This window comes from Cupressus sempervirens, chromosome 5, assembly GCF_028749045.1.
Source record: "Cupressus sempervirens isolate cs-2001-9-10 chromosome 5, ASM2874904v1, whole genome shotgun sequence".
NCBI lineage: Eukaryota > Viridiplantae > Streptophyta > Pinopsida > Cupressales > Cupressaceae > Cupressus > Cupressus sempervirens.
The window spans coordinates 678,593,239-678,610,983 of NC_143122.1; the positions used below are offsets into that span (position 1 = coordinate 678,593,239).

The 17,745-nt window shown below is 34.8% G+C and overlaps 1 pseudogene; it reads right to left on the reverse strand.

The window, feature by feature from the left end:
* Positions 1-2,083: 2,083 nt before the first annotated feature.
* Positions 2,084-17,745, reverse strand: part of LOC149557761 (uncharacterized) — a 45,790-nt pseudogene continuing 30,128 nt past the window's right edge.

A 17,745-nucleotide genomic window follows, 5' to 3' on the forward strand; every position in this document is an offset into this window, starting at 1 on the left:
TAAACCTAAAGATGAGATCCATATTGGTCTACATAGATAAAATTTTAAGAGGAAAAAGAACCAATCCACCTAGTGAGAAGCAAATTACAAGAGCCACAAAGGCAGTTTCTTTCTCTAAATATTAAACTTCTAACACCCCCCTTTCATCCAATGTTTTAGGTTGTGTTTCAATAGTTAAGAGAAAGAAAATGTTAGATTAGGTGAAAAACTAATCTCTAAAGAATAGTTGCATGCATAACCCTGTCACATGGAAAAAGAAAAGAACAGAAGAAAGAAAAAATCATGGAGGCCAAAAGGCCAAAGACATCTTATGAACATGCAAAGAGAAATCTCTATTATGATCCAATAAGTGAATGAATAAATACAAAGAGGTGAATCCTTATAAAAGGAATCACAAAACCCTAAAAAGGAAACCCTAAACAAAGAAAACTATGTTTGCGCATTATAATTAATATAAAATATTAATTATATGCACCTAAAAGCAAGCTTAAGAACTAGAGCAATAAACCACTTAATTAAATAAACCAAGATTATCTAATTAATAAGAGAAAAAAAAAATTACTCTAACACCCCCCCTTAAGTGAAGCTCGGGAGGAAGCTAACCTAGCAAAGCTATGAAAGTAGGAAAATGGGTCCCAGCAATAAGGCCTGATTAGGTACCCAATACAAGGAAATCTCTATAAACTAGAGACAAAGGAGAAAACTAAGAGGAAAGAACTCTACCCCAAAAAGAGATGAACTAGATGAAGGAAACAAAGCCTCCAATCTAGGGAATGTCACAAAGAAAGGAACAAGAAAGAGCATGAAGCATCTCTGAAGCATGAAGCTACAAACACTATCAGAAGAAACTTCTAGAACCCCCATTGAAATAGTGCATGACCAGGTAGAAAAGACAAAGTCTGAAGATCTGATCAATCAAAGAGGTGACATCCAAAAGTAGGAATGAATGAGTTTCTATATAGTAGATGAACCATCTCATCGAAATGCATATGTGCCTTGCCATTGCATCCGCCTAGTACATAGGAACAAAAATTGAATACGTAGATCACTCAACCAAACCAAGGAAGAAATAGAGCCAACAAGAGAACCCCACCCCACCCCCCCCCCCCCCCCCCCCCAATAATGTTGAATAGGGAGAGGGGTGACAAGAACACTAAAATGCAATGCCAGAAACATCTGCAAGAAGAAGAATCAGGAACACCAACAGTGAAATAGAAGTACAAGCATAGGTTAAAGGGGGGTGTCACCAACACATAGCATGGGCTAATGTCGTGGAAGAAACATTCACTTGACAAAGGTGGATGAGCACAAAATGGTAAAACATCATGACCCCCCATGGCACTTTATAACTGAGTGCAAGTACAAAAAAACACAAGGAGTACAAGATCCCAGATATGAAAAAGTATGCACTTTATCTCAGTGCATTTACAAAAAAAACAATGCAACAGAAGAGAAGCATACAATGCTCATAAGTCAGAAAGAAGAGTGAGCCAAAAGAACAGAAGAAGAGATCCCAGGACCTGTAGAATCCAAGTAATCCACAAGAGTGTGAAAGTGCAAAACTCAAAGGCGAAAGAACCTGGAGCAAAATCTGGATAAAAGACCTTTGCAACTAAATAACTCATAGAACTATCTTTTCGACAACATCTGGCGAGCCCAAAAGGAGTCCGGATGAGCGAGAAATGGCTCCCAGAAGGCAAATATAAACATCACTATTGACAGCAAAAAATTTATCAAAATAGCAGATCCAAAAACCCTAACCTCCATAATTAGAAAGAGCTCAGAAAGACCTTTTCGACGATATAAAGAAGTCCAAAAAAGACCCCCGTATGCTCCAGATAGAGCAAAAATAGTGTGGGAGGGTTAGAAAGGTTCCACAAGAACAAAATAGAGCCCCTGGGGCTAAAAAAAGAGCCCCTAGGTACATGGCGTGTGCAGGGGGTTGAATCTGAGGCTCCCAATCACCCATGTGACCACCACAGGAGTTAAAAACCCACTAGGCTAGCAGGGTGGAGCAAAGCAGGGCTAGGAGGCAGTGCACACCGGCGGAGGAGTCCTACGGGGCGACCGACGCCAAAGGAGGCTAACGGGGCAGCTCTACAGTGGAGCGGAGCAGTGTAAAGGCTGCGATCGACGCAACAACAACAAGTAGAGCATAGGCCGCAGTGGGTGGTGGCAAGACTGCAGTAGCGTCAAGCAGAGCGCAAGCACACTGGAGGCACTGCCGATGGCGGAGGAGCATTGGTGGCACCTTTAAAAAACATTGGCTACGTTAAAAAATGCAAAAATCATTAAAAAATGATTTTTTTTCAATTTTTGTGCCCGTACAGCACTGAAAACGAAAAAAAAATATTCCTCAGAGCCACATTGTCCAAAATGGACAAGTTTTATATGGATTCTAGGGTTTTTGGGCACTCTATACACAACGTTGATGTCTGTTTGAGCCCAGAGTGACCAGAAACAAAGGTCCCTCCTAAATCCACATAAAAAGTTTCTAAAACCCTTGAAACCTCCTGCTTCTGAAACACTTCAACAAAACATGAACAACAAGCAATAAGATCACTTTTATACCATGTTAGATTAGGTGAAAAACTAATCTCCCAAGAACACTTGCATGCATAACCTTGTCACATGGAAAAAGCAAAGAAAAAAAGCAAGAAAAAATCATGGAGGCCAAAAGGCTAGAGACATCTTATGAACATGCAAAGAGCAATCTCTATTATGATCCAATAAGTGAATGAATAAATACAAAGAGGTGAATCCTTATAAAAGGAATCATGAAACCCTAAAAAGGAAACCCTAAAGACAGAAAACTAGGTTTGCGCATTATAATCAATATAAAATATTAAATATATGCACCTAAAAGAAAGCTTAAGAACTAGAGTAATAAACCACTTAATTAACTAAACCAAGCTGATCTAATTAATAAGAGAAACAAAATAATTACTCTAACAGAAAGGACTAGTGCCACTAAATTGATTGATAGCTCCTAGAACTAGGTCCAAAACTAGGTCATTGGCTCAGAAGACAATTCAAGTGCACAACCCTATGGATCAAGAGAAAAATATAGGGAAAGATCTTGTGCTATTAGACAATCAAGAGATGGATGCAAAATTAATAAGTACTATGAATGTTACTTAGTCCAACTTCATGATTCCCCCTAGAACCAATGAAGGGGTAACAATTTCAAGTACCATTCCCCCTGGTTATCTAATTCTATGAATAACAATCAAAACTTTTAGCTTATGTCTATACCCATCAAAGACATAGTCACCAAATATGCCACCTATACTCCAAAGAACAAGAAGGTAAAGAATGATGCACTCATGACCAAGGATCCTATCATAGGGAAGTCACCACCTATATGTAGAAAGAAGATTAAGTTGAAGTGGAGGCCAAAGATTTTAAGGTTACCACCATGGATTTGGGGGTTCTTAGTAGAGACACTAGCAATCACATCTTCAAGTTCTCAACCAACCACATGTTAAGACAATCAGAGAAGGATATCAAAGAGAAGAGGGAATTAAAAATATTGGTTGTCACTATGGCTGAGTATATTGATTCTCTAATTAATATTGGTGTACTTTTGTTAATCTAGGTTTTGCACTCTTTTGATCCCAACTCCTCTGACAGTTAGCAGTTAGTCAGATAGATGCAAATGGGAAGACTACTTTTAGAGGTGATAAATGAGTGGGTTGGATTTTTCACAAAGGAGGAAGGAAGATTCATTTTGGATTTTACCTCTACATATGCAGAGGGAGAGGTGCTACTTTGGGAAGTCAAAACTCTCATTCTGGTGTGGGAAATGGATCCAAGTTGATGCCAGATGATTGTCTTCCAAGTGCATGAAGTAGAAAAATATGGTGTGGTAAAATTTCTCTCTAAAATTCCCATGAAGATTGTAGATCCATGCATGTTTTTCATTTTGAAAAGTAACATGAGTTGGAAAGACTCCCTATATAAAACTATCATAGAAGAGATGCACTCGATCGAGTGTGAGATCATAGAGATGCATAAAGGGATACTAAAGGACTTGCATATAATCAATCTCACTAGCATTCTATAATTCAAAGATGGAAACACAGATTTAGAGACCTTAACAAAGAGTTTTCATGATACCATATTCAAGATAAGGGACATTGACATTTATACTCCTTTGGATTTCATTGTTGTGGCCAATGTGGAATCTATGTTGTACTTAAATAGGGAGCTCATGCCTAGATAAAGTAGGAGGATCGAGGAACTGAGGTGATAGCAAGATGCTTATAGGTCAAATTTTCTCAGCCTAAAGAATCCACACTCTCATGTAGTTCAAGAATTCATGAGCTCTTTCTAAAGCTAGAATTTGGTAAAGTAAGCCATGGTGGAAGATGATAAACTTGGTGAAGAAGTTTAGTTGTACGGTGGTTATCCTTTCTAGTTTCTTATTTTAAAATTTATTTTAATTAATTATGCTTATTAATTATTTGTAACCAAGATGGTTGGGTTTTTTATGGAGAGCTATTGGATTTTAAAACTATATATGATGGGGCATAAAAAAAACAAAGGGATTATCTTTTAGTTAGAGATAAGACAATCTTAATAGTAGTATTATTTTAAGCCTTTTTGAATAGTGATCGGTGGAAAGTGAGAATAATATGTGAATGTTGTTTTCTTTGAGACTTTGGGCATAGGAATTTACATTTATATATTTATCATTACATATTATATTTCAAGACTTTGGGTTTGAACTCAGTTCCTTGCGTTTACTTTGTGAACTGCCATGTTGATTTTTTATGACATTGATTACTATTTGAAATTGTTGCACCAAGTTTTTAGTTTTTTTTTAAATTTTTTTTATTTTTTAATGTTGTTAAAGTATCTCAATTTTTGCTATGTTTTGTTCAATATTAAGAAGAATTTGTGTTTCTAATTTTTTTCTGTTTATTTTTTAAAATTGTATATTTCACCTCCACACCCAAGGGTACGTGAGAGATCCTTAGCCACTTTTTCGTAAAAGTGTGTGTGTGTGTGTGTGTGTGTGTGTGTGTGTGTGTGTGTGTGTGTGTGTGTGTGTGTGTGTGTGTGTGTGTGTGTGTGTGTGTGTGTGTGTGTGTGTGTGTGTGTGTGTGTGTGTGTGTGTGTGTGTGTGTGTGTGTGCATGCATGTGTGTGTGTGCGTTTACTATGTTCTTGAATTCAACTCATTGATAATCTATCAAAGGGAGCTATAGCTCTTGAAATTTTGATAGAAATAGTTAAAAAAAAATTTACCCAAGTATTGTGAGCTTCATTGGTTTCCTACCTTGGGCATAGAGAACATTATTTAACTTTAAAAAGGGGAAAACAATATCTTCACTAACATCAAGGTAGGAGAAACTACCTTAAATATTCCAAATATTGTTGGCCATTAGACAAGTAGAAGTCAATGTTAAGAGAATTGTGTTTCCAAGCAATAGGAGCCATTTTGAATCCATAAGAGAGGCCATGTTATGGAAGACAAATTGAATGCAAGATTGAGAGCCAATCCAAAATTTAGAAACCATTAGTCCCTCCCTAATCTAATTGTAGAATTTCAGAGAGAAAAGGGATATTTTCTTTCCAATTTTAAAGCACATGAAGAGATTGTTCCAAATACCCTCCATCATGTTGGCTAGAAACATGAGTTACTTCACTCATCACTGCCAAGACAGGGTAAATAATAGAGGCAGTATGAAGTTCATATGATCATTGAGATGGGGAGCAGAATCCCAAGGCAGTGCCAAATTATTCATTTCCCATCTTGTTGGGACTCAAAATTGAAGCCCTAATTTTGAGTACCATTCAAAAAATCAAGCCCTATAAGTGCTTTTTAATGCATGTGTACTTGGTTGTCTGTTTGAGGCCTAAGAGGTGTTTAATGTTTCTAACACCTTGAATTCAGTATATTCACTCATCCTATAAAGATAAATTTCCATTCCAAGTAATCCTTTGATGTTCCATTTTGAGCAATGTCCAAATCCGCATTTTCGCCTAAGTGTCAAACAGTGACAAGAGGCCATGTTTTCAATTGAATATCTCACACCCCAAAATGTTTCATGACTCGCTACTTTGGGAATGCTTAGTATCCATAATAGATAGCCTATGTTTCTGATTTTGAGTCATTTTGATATGTTTTGACTAGGTTTTGAATCCCTCAAATTTGGTCATTTATTGTTGTCATGCTGATGCAAATTGTTTTGAATTCTAGGAGGACCTTTTTGACTTGTCATAACTTTGGCCCAGTTGACCAAAATGAGAAAAATCCTTTTGCATTGCACTCTAAAGGTCATAGACTTGTTATGTTTCAATTTTGAGCTTATGATGAATCCGTTTGATTAGTTTTTTAATGCGATTCTGAATGCAATTTATAACTTTTTACTAGTGTCAAACTGCAGATTGGTCGGTACCCTTGTTCATGATGTCATGTCTATGAATCTGTGATAGGTGAGATCAAATGGATTGTAACATTGTGTTGTACTCTAAAAAATCTTTAAGTCTGCCATTTTTCAAGTTTTGATGAATCCATCTACACACTTCCCTAGGTCCATTCCATTTGCAAAAACCATTTTTCTACCAGTGTGTCCAATTTGCAAATTTTGAGTAGCCTACTTTGACTGCTCGCTATTCTCGCCCCATTATTTGACATGATCCCTAATCATAGATTCATATTATCCTCATGACAATGAAACATTGCCCTAGTTTTCATAACCCCCAGTGTCAATTTTCCCTATTTTCAGAGCCAATTCAGAATGTGATTTATTGTTTTCTAACATGTTTTCTTGTAGGCAGTTTTGAGAAGGCAACTTTGATAGTCAATATCTTTTGATTGAGAATTCTCCATGAGACGAGATTCAATAGGGTATGAGAATGTGGAACAAAGAAGCTATATATCAGATCTTAGGGCCCGGTCTGAATTTTTTGTTAGTTTTTAAAGCCAGTCAAAGGACCTCCTAGCACAAAGTCAACAATTTGTAGAAAGATGTAAAATGAGTTTCAAATTTGTTTCCAGTGGTCAAATTTGTTTCAAATTATTTTTTGGTGACTAACGGATTAATTTGATAGTTCAGTGTTTTGGAAATGAATTTTTTTTTAGCCAGACCCACTTTGGGGCCCGACTAATTTCAGCAGATTGCAAATTTGTACTTTTTAGGAGTGAGCTACTATAAATCAGAAATAAGGGGAAATTCGAGATGAATTCTTCAATCTCAATCACTTTAATGGCAACAATTAGAAATACAAATAACAAATTCACAATTAAGATAGTGATTAATCCCAAGTATAGCAACCAATTGGGAAGAGTTCAAAGGTAATGAATGTCCTCATCAATGCAAAGAATAGCTTCAAACAATGTCATGTTGTAGTTTATGATATGTCACTAAAATTATTGATATCATAACTACTAATTACCTCAGGTATTTCTCTAACCCAACATGGTAATATGCTCAAGAATGATGGAAATTCAATCCATTGAACATATTATCCTTTTTTAATTTTGTGAGTAAGAGAGCTCTATAATCAGAAAGATGATAGAGCATGTGGAACAAAATATATTGGAGAATAGACCCATTGTTTTATGCAAGAATGAAAATGAAATTTTAATGCACAAGGAAAATTAAGTGAGAGAAGGGGAAATGTCATAGAGTAGCCCTCTGCAACAATGCAACAATGCTGCATTCAAATATATCAAACCCCATAGGTGCCACAGTTGATGTTTTAATGGGTTTCAAAAATGTCCTCACTAAAACCAATGTTAGGTGTTTCCACTCCACTTTTGACAAGCTTATGGATTCTCAAGTTACATTATTTTTAGACCAATCCAATAATTATCTCAAGATGTCAGTTCCCTTGCTATGGCTCAAGATAAAAGGAAATTCAACAAAACATTCAAGTATTCCTTCATGGATTCTTTTTCAAAATTTGCATTATTTAGAGATCCACTATGGACAACTCAAAACACTGTGGGAGAGCACCATAGAAGAAGAAGAATATCTCAAAGCACTGAAAGATGTGCATTGGAGAATGGCAGAAGGAGCTAACGCAAGGAAGTAGCCAATGGTGGATTAAAATTTCTCTATGTTTGTCTTGCCCATTGGAAGATATAGAGGTCATCTATTGTCTACTCATGTGTGACAATGAAGCTATGTTCAAGTCAAAGGATCATTTCCATAAAAATAAAGAAAGCAAGATGAAGGAATTCTTACCAAATTTTCTGATCATCATCAAAAATTTGTTTGGAAGTGTTGAGATAGGAGATGTTGAACCTTATATCAAGTCATTAGATTATGCTTTGACATATAACAAAGTGTCAGAGAATGCCATAGCTATTACAAAAAATTGTGTTCAATGAAATCAGGTAAGTTGAAAGTTCACTTGATGTAGAGCATATAGTATATTCCCTGATTCAGACTATGGCAAAGAATGATCTAAAAGAAGACCGCAGAGGACAAGATGGTAGGAGTGAGTGGCACATTTGCTACTTCAAATTTGAAACCATTTTATTTCAACCATATGATGGATTTAACAATGTGAATATTGAGACCTGGTTGGTAGTGTTGCCTCAAATAATTGCAAGAATCTATTCAAACATGCCTGCAATGAGAAAACTAATTTAGTCACTTTTGGTGTGAAGTGGGAGAGGGCATCCACAAGCTTTTATGTATTTGTTATTGGTTGCATGCAAATCTATAACCACATTGCATAGTGAGGCCACTCAAGAAGTTTTTGATAAAGTGCACTAGAAGAGGCTAGTTGTTTGTATTTTGGAAAGCATAATATTGAAGGAATGTTAAATGTTCTCGAGCCCCGACATGCAATGCTAGAATAGGAACCAGATACATTGAAAGAGATATCATTTTTTCAGGCATACAAATGAGAATTGTTGGAGGCTCACAAGTGTTGTTCAAAGTATCAAAAAATTGGAAAAGAAGTTGAACTTACTCAGGTTTGGGATCTATATTATCATGTTTTTAAACGTATAAACTAATGTAGGAGCATCCAAAGGTATAAGGGCAACCCTGTGTCACCCAAAAAAATGTACTTAGACTTAGTTTCTATTTCATGTGTTTTCATTTCTGGATACCCATTTGGGTTAAATAAAGGTTCCAACTCTCATAGTTCCACTATTGATGTTCTAGGTTAGAGTATTTGAGCACCTTGGGATGTGTAAATGCCAAAAAAAATAGGAGTATGTAATTGAGCCATCATTTTGGTAAACTAGAAGGTGTAAATTTTTACGATGATTGTAACTATAATTTAGAGCATTCTAGAAAAATAATCAAGTCAAAAGTCTCCATGGTTTGAAAGTTATTGCAGTTTTTCAGTTTCTGGAGACCTCCTAAGAATGCTTCAAAGTCAGGTTCAGGGAATTAAATGACCTCATATAGGGCCAAAAAATGGGGGATGAGCAAAGCTGGTCCATAGGGCTATAGAACACTTCGAGAGCTTTTGAAAATGTAAACGGTGCGTCAATCGGAGCTACAGTTCAAAAGTTATACCTCCCGAAAGTTCGATTACCATTTCTAGACTCTTCTAATTTTGTGCCGACTTCTAATGCAACTTCTGGAGCCTTCTATTTGGTCGGTGGATGCCAACTAGCACTTTCTAGAATGTATTCCTAATCCTTAACTCTTTGGGGTCTATTTAAGAACATTTCTAGCATTGTAAAAGGCAGTTCAGAGTGGAGTTTGAGAGAAGGAACTGGGAGAAGAAATTATCTCCTGATTCATACTATTGCAAGTCCATAGGGCATGTTTTGAAGTCCATTTTCTCTGTACTGCATGTAATAGCATATTTACATAGTAAATAAAATTTTCCCTTTCCTGTTGTGTCCATTCTATGCTTGGGTTGTGTCCCCATCATAAACAAGCAGCTTGGCAATCTTTCTATGATAGAATTACTGTATGTGTCGCTGGAATTACTCTTTTCTTGTAATCTTGAACTAAAACATGAAGGCATCTGCTCTAAATCAAACCCTTTTATCCCACATTTGTAATATGGATGTTTCTTTTGATCTTTAAATACTAAACCACACAATAAGCATAATGTCTACAAGACAAATGGCTTTTGGAAGCCCAAACTTGTACGTGGTGGATCCCACCCAGTCAAATTTGGAGGAAAGTAAATTTTGACCCAGCACATTGACAAAACAACGCTGATGAGGAATCTCTTACCAACCAAGTTGTGACACGTGGATGCTCTGTGATGAGATCCAACAGTTGGCACATTCCTGCATTGTGGAGATGTGAGGAAGATAGGTTATGTAGTAAAGTGCCTAGGCGCCATGTAGCAGTGGGCCCCAGTCCATGGTGACATGGCAGGAGCAACTCTTGGACCAATAATGAAGTGCCACATGGCAATGATGTGGTAGTTGTATATAGAGCAATGATGTGGTAGTTGACTGGATGGTCAAGCAGCCAATGAGAAGCTACCACCTAGTAGTAACAAGAGGACCAATCAAAGGGTGCCACATGTCACCCAGTGGTAGGTGGCAATGCAAAAGTTGACCAATAAGATGGTGACATATGTTAGCCTAGTAAAAGTGGGTTTGACCCAAAATGCATGGTGAGGGAAAAATTAAAAATGTTTTGAAAATATGATTTTTAAAATATTTTCTCAAAAAGCACGTATAGAGCTTTTAAATTCAAAAAAGGAAATAAGCTAATGTTTAAACTTTAGAGTTTTTTTTTTTTTTTTTTTAAATAGAAGTGCAAACTACAGAGAACCATAGCATGGGTATATTTTTCAAATTAAGGTTTTAGGCATTTCTAAGAGGCTAATATAGAAATATTATATATTGCCAGAACTAGGAGAATATGAACTTTCCATTTTTGGAGTTTGTTTTTTCACAAGAAGCCATTGGTTTAGGTTATAAAAGGTTTTCTCCCAGATTCCCAATTTGCAACCGCATTCAGGTATTCAAGTTCAAATGTGATTTCTAGCAGAGTAATGAGCAGAATGTATGTAAAAGATAATAGAAAGGTAGCTATGGTCACCTTTGAGTTAGTTAAATGGGGAATTTATCAACATTTTATGGTGCATTTAAGATATTTTAGTAATAGAAGGGTTTTCATCATTAAGGAAGAGATATTTTGGATTTGTTACAAGATAATAATTAAAACCATATCAGATCTCATGGGAAGAAAGATGGGAGATGTTTTCAACAGCAAAAAATGGAGATTCAAGTGGATACATGTCACTTCTAGATCAGATCAAAGATTCCATTCTTTCCCTATATCTTTCTCTTTCTCATCCATTGTAAGGGTTGGCAATTTTCAGTGCGAGACCACATTGTTAGATCCAGAGCTATGATTCTACCATTTTATTCAGCATATTTCTCTTGTATGCACATTAGTAGTTAAGATAATATAGCTAGTTCTAATATGTTAGGCATTTCTATGTTTTAATTTCATGCATCTGAGTGTATAGTTTCAAAGAAATGAATACACATGAGCAAGGATCTCTTAGTTTCATTCTGATTCTCATTCTCTATATCTGTAATCTACAATCTTATGTGGTTTAAGGACAAAGAACTAAGACCCATTTGCATCGGTCTTTTGATTTGTAGGAAATAGAGAGGAAGTGGCTGACCATGCCCGACATAATGCAGGAGATCGGATAGAGTGCTACCATTGTCCCTTTCAACCATCCATTACCATTAGAATGGAAAAAGTGTCTACACAATGATGAGTTTTGTGCGCATTACCATAACTGGGTGAATTGTCTACATGCATTATCAAATTTAATTGCATAACCGATTGCACAAAAGGCCAGTTGCATGGAAGTACATAGTGGAGCAGATGTAGATTTTCCAAACGTCCATATCCCAGCCTGTAATGTGTGTAGGATATAGAGAAGAATGAATGAAAATAAATGAGATCCGCATTCCTCTATCCACAAAAAGAATAATAGTTTTCTTTCCACTGATTTTAAATTATTATTTTTGGCATTTATGATTTATAAATCAGAGGACATCTTCACATTTTACGATTATTTTGCATAGATGTAGTGAGGGCCAATATCCCACATTGCTTGTCGACAAGCCTTACAAATGGTATTTATATGACAATGCATTGTATTCAAGTGTATAAAAGGCATCTGCCTTTTGAGCCACATTGTTGGCGAGTGGGTCCCAAACAACTATCCTAACATGTTAGAAACAAATGTTGACTGACCAAACACATGACATAGGGATGACGTCGAGACTACTAGACTAGTAACAAAGTGCCATGTGGCATGGATTTCAAGATCGATGACTGAAAAAAATTGCAACACGTGTCACACATCCTGAGACGAGCTCGATGATTGTGCAATTGGGAGTAAAGTTGGAGGTTAATGATTAGCGGTTATGACCACATGAAGTGGTTTTGATTGGAAGTTTTCCATGTTCAGTAGTCTGATTAGCAATTTTGGGCTGGCAATTTTGACCACACGACTAGCATTTAGTCATGTGGTCAACAGTTAAGAAGGCAGATAAGTGCTAGTGGTTGTCTACGTGACTAACAACTATTGGTTAGTCATTGCAGTTGACTTGAAGTTAAGGTTTGAGGTCGTGAAGGTACCAAGGTATGAAATGGTGATATGTGGCACCAAACCTACGAGTAGATGAGTAGGAAAATTTTGACAAATCAGATATCGACAAGTGGCAATGATATGGTAGAGCTACCAGGTGTGCTAACATGTCATCAGTAATTGTGCAGAGCTAGCTAATCTAAGAACACCACATGTCAAATGCTTGATCAACTAGGTTTGACCCGAAGTGAAAATTGGGAGAAATTTCAAAGATATTAAAAATAATTATTTTATTCATTTTTCAGAAATGAATGTATAGGTTTTTAAAATTGAAACTTAATTTTATCATATAGTTTCATCTTTAGCTTTAAAATAAAATATTTGCAAAATTTCAAGGCCTGTAAACCAATTTTGAACCTACAACATTAAATGGTTGCCTTGGACATTTCTCTAAGGCTAATACAGGCTTATCATATATCGTCAAGAATCAACATCTACTTTTCAAATATGTTATCTAATTATACATAGATATCAGTGAGAAGTAGCAATGGGAAGCATTAATGATCAATTTTGTCCAAGGTACTCTTTTTCAACTGCATCCTAGTGTACACAGTTTAGATTTAGTTTTTGGCTAATCAGTTAGATGGGTATGCGCCAAACTTGGAGAGATTCATCCTAACATTATTATTTTTCCTCCAAATTAGTTTGGTAGGGGTTTTGGTACCTTTTTCAACAAATCAGATATTTTATCAGAAAAGGGGTTTTCTCATCATTTAGAGAGATATTTTCAGAGTTTGTTATGCATAATGATGGGATTTGATCCCAATTTTCAATTATAGAGAGAAGATAGAGGCTGAGCTTTAGTTGATGGAAGAATTTCAAGTGGACAAATGTCATAATCAGATCAGATCTAAGATTTCTCCCTTCTATATCTTTCTTTCTTCTCTCATTGTACAAGGTTGGTTCCAAGCTTTTGAAGATTTTTCATAGTTGTGATACCACCTAGGTTGGATGTTGTTGGTTCTAGACTATTGAGCAAAGCTCTACCGATGATTCCACCATTCTCCTTAGTATTTATCTTGTATGAACAACAAAAATAAAGATATAGTTCTAATCTATTGGTGTGTTTATGAGTCTTTCATGTATCTTGAATGTACTTGTTTCAAAGGAATGAATACAAAAAGCAAAAATTTATTTAGTTTCATTCTAAAGTCTTGTCTCTTACATCTACTATTTGCAAACTTTTTTGATCTATGGACAAAGAACATAGGTCCAATTACATCTCGTTCTGAGTTGTATATCTTGATGTGTTTTTCTTTTGGTTCAAAGAATCAAGTAAATGCTTGATATATTTTGATAGGGTTGCAGATTTCATGAGAAGGATATCTGATAAGTATGAGGTTTAGATTGAACATTGATATTTGTTTCACAAAGTGATAAGATAGATCTGATATCTTGATGTATGAGATATATCTCTGATATCCTAGATGTATGTTGTAATTTATAGAATACCCAATGGATAGTGCACTGATCGACTATAGGATAAATTCAGCTTGTTGCTACATATGTGGGGTTTTGCTGATTCAAAATCAAATATCAATTGTCCATTTTCCCTTTCTATTTAGGAGTTGAAAGGATACCCTCACCCAGCTTGTGGATCTCATAGGTTTTGTAAGTCACTACTGCATACCTCTATTATTGAGTGAGTGTAGGAGAAATAAGGGTTTAATTTTCTTTGTATCGATTCAGATGTATGCTTTGGACTTGTACCAAATAAACACATCTAGAGGTCTATCCTAGAAGTTAAAATCACTGTTAAATTAGAAGCCAATAGGAACTATATTAGTTTAGTCCCTACAAGTATGCACTTGATATGCATAAAATAAGAAACTAGTTATAAATAGAGAATGAGCAAGGATGACGTTTCTCATAAATTCTTACTATGTTTGAGCCTTGGTTATGACCAATATACATAACCAAGCTCATGACCATGATATTCCTTCATTTGACAGTGATATATAAAGAGAATTTTGCATTGAAAAAGGCATAGCATGAAATAAGAAAAAATTTGCAAAATATTTCATGACCTGAGAAAAAAAACTAAAATGTTGTCATGATCTTGAGGCAACAACTCCATGCGATGTTTCTTCCACCAACATGGCCCAACAATGGAGATCAAGTATGGTAATATGTTCCAAAATATGGACATAAAGAAGAGTAGATACTTTGGCTTAGAGTAATCAAATGATAAGAAGGAAGTGAATAAAAGGAATAATCCTTCAATCACGGGGAAGGAAGACCCATGCTTCCAGTTACAAGAAAGAGCTCAATATCATTTACAAGAACTTCATAATTTCAAATTTTAGAAGTTTGATGTTTATAAGAAGGTGGAACCACTCATTGATATGGAGTCATAATAAAACATAAAGATAATACTTTTTCACGGTATAAAACAAATATATAAATATATAAATTAAAGTATCGTGCTATTGAATTCTACCTATAATTGTATATACATATACACATATCTATATGCATGTGTAACTTGAGAGTATGTATAATTCCTTTTTATCATTATATTTTCTCTAGGTATGCATGCATGCAAGTGAAATTTATAGATATTACCATAATATCATCGTCGCATTATATATATAAATTTACAATATTGACCATTGTTGGAAATATATATGATAGACTAAGTTACTGAGAGGGGAGGAGTGAATCAATAACTGATAAACATAATCCTTTATTACCAATTAATCCTTCATGTATATTTTGATCTAATTGCATGCATGAAAAATTGAAAGCATTTAAAAATTCACAACACTTTTGACACATAATATGGTGACCCAAAAACCTTCCAAATAGAAAGTAAAACTAGGGTGGGGATGATACCCACAAGCTTTAGTATTGTAGTAAAAACTTGGCCTATTAAGGCTTATAATGATCACTTCTGATGATCTGCCCTATTAGGAGCAATAAGGACTGTTAGGTCCACCTTGCAAAAGGATTTACAAAGATACACTAAAGTGTGCACTCAGTAAAGAGATTTACTAAAGATTGTTAAGTCTACCTTGTGAAAGCATTTAACTGATCCACTTATTAGGATGAAATAGTGGCTGATCTCTAATCTGCAACTTGGTTTGCTGAATGAGATTCCTTTGAGTGTAATGATCACCTTCTTGTGATAGATAAATTTTTGCTGCTCCTTATACTATTGTAGTCTTATATTTCACACTTATACTCTTCTCTGCTTGTTATATTACTTTCATATGATATATAGGATGTTATACAATACATTACATATATTCCAATCCAATTTACAAATCAACCAAGTCGGCTACAATACACAAAGTTGGCCCAACTACAGGAACTCAGGTCTTGAAGACTAGCTCGGTGAGGTTTTGATACTCGGCTTCCACAGTCAATGCTCGACATCATCATGCATTCGGTAGATGTAGAAGCTCAGTCCATACTGATCACTTGCAAGTAGTCAAAACTTGGTCTACATTGGTGACTCGATGAATACTCTGAAACTCAGCATATAAACTGAATCACTTGATTCACACTACATAGCTTGGTAAATGCTATCACTACAAGTTCAGTATAAATTGAATCACTTGGTTAACATTGAGTGGCTCAGTTAACATTGGATTCACATCACTGCAACGATGAGCTTCGTAAGCACTGCACAACTCAATTTGCATTGAGGAACTCAGTAAACCTTATGAAACTTGGTTTACATTGATGATCACCATCATGGTAGAAACTTCTCAGTGCGAACTAAATAATATCCCTTGAATTTGGTAGCAACTGTAGAACTCAATAGAGTCTGAAATGCTTGGTTAACTTTGTTAACTATACAATACACTCGGTAGATACTTACAATCTGAATAAGTATGTGTCACTAATAACAAACATGACTATAATGTCAAAAATCTCCCCCTTTGGCATTAGTGATCACAAAAACACTTATCAAACAAGACTAAATTCAAAAAGTTCAAGAACACTTTTTTTTCAGCATCTTCTCTCTCCAACTTCGTAGAGTACTCTGTTTTGGGATTTTACAAAATTTCTTTTGTAATAGATGTATCTCTGAGTATCTATACATATATAATATGATAATGTTCCCCCATACATATATATATACAATATACTTTACATCTTTTCACATCTTCCATTTGCTATATACATTTTCTCCCCTTTTGTGTGCTTTATAGCATATCTTCTTCCCTTTACATCTTCTCCCCCTTTTTGACATTAATGTCAAAGATGTATGCTATATATTTATATAGTTATGCCAAAATTTGATAGGAAATCTAAATGTGCCTTTAGCATTAGTATATATATTTTGGGTATTACAATATCTAGTATTCTTGCTCCAAATACAATATTTAATTCATAAATGTCTCTTTTAATAAAATAGATCTAAAAGTATAAAAATAAAAATATATCTGTAAAAATATATTTTGTGTGAAAAAGAAACATTTCATCATCTTGCAATTAATTTAACATTGATCCATTGTTTTCCTTATTAAGTTTAATTTTATATTCTTAGCGAATTCTTACTATTTCCACATTATATTATTCATTTTTTTAAATACATTTTTATCTTTTATATTTCTTATGTTTAGACTAATATTTTACCAATCACACACCGTATGAACTCATTCTCCTTAAATATATTTGTGTGAGGAAAAAAATAAAGTATGATCATCTTGCAATTAATTTTACACTGCTTAGTTGTTTTCCTTGTAAAATTAATACATTGTGTACATTCCTACCCAGCTGGCTGAGAATTAAAAAATATCTATGGTGGTTAAGAGGGCATGTTAAAATTCTTCCATGTTCACCTTGAAAGACCAATTATTGTGTGTGAATGGCAAGAAGGACTACAATATTTTTCTGTGTAGACAACCTCCAATTAAAATTTAGATTTTTAAAGTAAAAGAATTGTTTGACAATTGATTTGTGAAGGAGAAATGATTTAGAGCAACATATGGTTATATCACAACTAATGATCTACAAATACAAAATACAAAACAAGTGCCACAGAGTGACTTAGTGCTTGCTTTAGTATAAACTTAATTTTAATTTAATTTATTATTATAATATATTAAATATTTAAAGTAATAAAAGTATTATATAGTTATGGTTTTGATAATTACACTAATAAATATATTTTTATTAAATTATTATATAACTAATTATCAATTGTTAATTATAAAGTATTATTAAT